Source organism: Leptonotus elevatus, chromosome 3, assembly GCF_054856555.1.
Source record: "Leptonotus elevatus isolate MCC_2025b chromosome 3, RoL_Lele_1.0, whole genome shotgun sequence".
NCBI classification, from domain to species: domain Eukaryota; kingdom Metazoa; phylum Chordata; class Actinopteri; order Syngnathiformes; family Syngnathidae; genus Leptonotus; species Leptonotus elevatus.
Genome location: NC_141241.1, coordinates 14,421,121 through 14,425,372, shown reverse-complemented (window position 1 = coordinate 14,425,372; position 4,252 = coordinate 14,421,121).

Genomic DNA, 4,252 nt, shown 5'->3' with positions numbered 1-4,252 from the left:
CGCCTCCGCGGACGACGGGTGCGCCATCAAACCGTGTGGTGTGGTGCGTTCATATGTTCGGGAAAGTAGAGCAGTGTGTCAAATTATCAATGTGTTTCCACGATGATATGACATAACATGCGATTCAGTATGATTTAGGATTTTTTCGTGTATTCTTTCTTTTTCTTGGACTGGTCGCCCGCCAATCACAAGGCACATCTGAAGACATACAGCCATTCAAACAGTCACCCAGTGGGAGCTCAATCCACGTCCTTTGAAATAGCCTATATTCATGGTAAATTGCTTAAAAATTAAAATAAAATAAATGTCACCAATACTGAATAATTTGCTTGGAGGTTTACCAAGATTTTTTTTTTCCTGCTGATGACCCCAATATCATATTCTGTCGATAAAAATCCTATAGCTCAGTGATGTCAAACGCATTTATTTCAGGGACCACTTTCACCCAAGTTTGAACTCAAATGGACAGGACCAATATGTCTGTGGCCTAATCAGCTATAAATAACAACAGGTGGAAAATTCCTGTTTTTCTTTGTGTGTGCAAATAATTATGAATGCATTCTGAAAATATTCCCAGTTATTATTATCTGAGTAATCTGCAAAAATAATTATCAGATTAATTTGAAATGTCGTAACAAAAATGAATGCAAATTTTTTGCATCAACCCCCGAGTAACAGCCACATTTCAGAAGGTCACTTAAGTGGTGTTCAGTGCCCCTTCCGGTGGACAAAATTAGCAGCAACAGTTCATTTTTGTGAGAAACTGCAGTTTGTGTTCTGTCCTCATGGGCCAGATTGGACCCTCTGCTGGGCGAGTTATGGCCCACAGGCCGCATGTTTGACAACCCTGCTCTAACTGCTGCTGGTGACATGAATATTTTACATAATTGTACAACTTGTGGACAACATTTTACGAGTACCTTGTACCTGAAAAAAGGTCCTATAACAACTAATCAGAAATACTGTCACAGTAGTTGCCTGTAGTACGTAGTATTGTACATAAATTCAGTTTCATTGTCCTTCTCTGACTTCATTCACTAAATAAAGTCAGAAAATGACATTATCCGTCACAACTGAGCATTAGTATTATACAATTTGTAAATTTAGACTGATTGCGTATTGTATCTCATTAGATTATGCAGGTGTGCCTAATGTTGTGGCTGCTGAGCGTCTGTCTTTTGACATGAAAAAAAGTGACACGCAATGTAATGCTTAATTTATTCTACAGTGTATGAATTATGAATTCAATTATATTTAACTGAATGAGCTGAACTATATGACAGCTTGATTCACTGTCATAAAACCGAGCTCATATGAGAATATAGGCGGGTGGGCGGCGGGTGTGTGTGTGTGGGGGGGGGGGGGACCTTTCCATTTTTGCTAATGCGAAAAATGTGCTAAGCACGTTCTCATATATGAATAATATCTTCCTCCTCAATTGAATTAGTTTTCTGAGCTCGATTCTAATTGTTGTCAAGTGAAGGGATCATCAATGACATCCACTGTTGAGTTGTTTCCACTCTCACAACTGACCAGATGAAATCCTTCCAAATCGGCACACAATCACTTCCTGCTTCATTGAACACAGTTCACTGATTGACAAATAATTATATGATGAACTCCCTGTGATCTACAGGTGCATATAATCAACTGTCAGTGGATGGTTTATTCTTAAAGCAGTAGGGAATTGTCTTAAAAGCGCATATCTATCAAACACAGCCATGTTCTTACAAGAACACACACTATTGTTGTTTTGCTTGTGCTGTCAAGCATCACGTTTTGATTGACTGTTACAGCACATGTCATGCTTGCAATATTTTTCTACCCGTTCTTACCAAATTCATGCGCTGACTCAAAAGTCGTACAGTGCAGTCAGCTAATCACTGGAAACAAAGAAAAGTATTCAAGAGATTTGCTGTTCCAAAATGTCATTGACAGCAGCTTTCGGGATATTATCAGCTTGAATTTCTCAAAAGAAGCAAGCGCGCGAGCGGCGTCATTTTCATCCTTATCGCACCAAGAAAGAAAAACAGCAGCCATCGCCCATTAACAATAAGTACGTTTAATGAGCCGTAGCCCGCGTGCTTTTTGTCTTGTTGCTCTACTCTTGTAGAAATGCGCCGTCGAGCTGCTCCGCCTCGTAATCATGAAAGCGCAGCCAATATCACACAAAATATGGCGTCCATCTTTGGCAATTATGAATGCGTGAGGTTGCTGAGTGTGTAATAGCGGTTATGATGATTGTGACGAGTTCCTGTTCATCTCCATTGGCGTCACATTTTCCTCATCCGCTTCAAACTCACAGTCTTGGTCGTGAACTAATGCAGCAAGCTCACCACGCAGTGTTCACTCCGTTTTTAAAAGGCCATTGTGAAAAATGCCTGCAGACGCTCTTGGCACTGCATGAGTTGCGTCTCTATAATTGTGTCTTTCCCAACTGGCTCTCACTGTTCTACACAGGATTAGAAGAGTTTAATCGCGGTCTATTTTATCTCTAACTGGAGGCAAGTTTATCATGTTGCACAATCGGGGAGAGCATAATAGTCCATTGGTGAGTTCTGTGGAGGTAAGAGGGTTCAGGTTTTGAGGGTTTGTCTCTGGGTACTCTTTTTGCAGTCAAAAAACAGTAGAGCTGGGTTAAAAAAAACCAAATAATAAATATTGAATCGATTTTCCTTTTTGAGCCTGATATTGATTCATAAAACCATGAATCGATTATTTTAATATCTCTTTGTTCCCATAAATTCATAAGAAAATAGATTTTTTTTAAATCTGACTTTTTTCTTGAAATGTATTGTTCACATGAATTTAAACGTATTTTCTTACGTGACTTATTGCCCTTTAAGACCATTCAGAATCTTTATTTACAGTAATTGAATTAGAATTATGGAAATATTGTCTCATATTAAATATATTGTCAATGTTTGTGTAACACGGGTTACTTCCATTAATAACCAAAATCATTTAACCAAATACAGCCTCCACAAAATTTTATTTGGAATTTGTTTGTGGAGTTTTTAAGCATGCTCCCGATTTTTAAAAATAATTGATGTTCCATAATTAACTCATTCACTCCCGTCTATTTTCACAGAAGTAACCCCCCCCCCCCCCCCTCACAGAATATTGTGTTATATTGCTATAAAAAGAAAGATTAGAGTCTCTTCTTTCATTCGGGAAATATTTTTTTTTATCTGTTTCCATTTTGCAGCAATTAGCATTAGAATACAGCTAAGTTACATCATTGTTCACAAATCTGTTGAAAACAGAAAGAGCTTGTTGCAAAATGGCCCTGGTTTATCTATTGTACTCTGCTGCCATCTGCTGGCCGTTTTTGTAATAAGTACCATTTCTTCAAACATTCTCTGCAGTTGAGAGGCTGCATCAGGGCCTTCTGTATGTACTAGCATAAACAAACATAAAAATCGTATAAATACGTCTTTGGGACACTTAAAACATTTATACGTTTTTGGGAGCAAATGAGTTAATCAATATTGATTGAATTGAAGCGGATCAAATCAAATTGGGAAAAATCATAATCGAACTGAACCTGAACTGAATTTTAGGGTTCTCCCTAGTGTTTTATATGCCTGGCTGCCCGCCAGGCTTTTAGTCGATCGGTTGTTTCAGCGCTTGTCGTTCATCCCGTGGATGAATACGTTTCGACGCTGTTCGTTCTTCAACCAAAGAATATTTCCTGTGCCAACTTTGTTTCCCAGTCCATCCCGAACCACCAGGTTTCTGGGGAAAACTCCATATTTGCAATGCAAAGCAGCTTTAGCGAGGAAACCCAGACTTCCTGCTCCCCAGCCACTTCGTCTCACTCTTCCGGAGGAATCTAAAGGGCGTTCCCTAGCCAGCCGGGAGACGTAGTCTGTCCAGCGGGTCCCAGGTCGTCCTCAGGGCCTCCCACAAATGGGACGTGCCCGGAACACCTAACAAGGGGGCAATCTAGTGCCCGAGCCACCTCATCTGGCTCTACCCTGAGCCGCTTTTGTATGATTGAACTCACCCTAATAAAAATGACTCATTTTATCAAATGACATGTTGCAGAAAATAATACCCCCCAAATAATATTATTAAAACACTTATTACGCACACTGTCGTGAAAAGAGCACTGTTTTGGGCATGCCAAACGTATCACGTATGCATCCAAACTGAATAAAATGAAATTAAGAAAACTTGTGCAAATGTATATAAAACCTCAGAGTTTGATTATTCTGCCACGCGTTCATGACTGAGTTACTCAGATTAG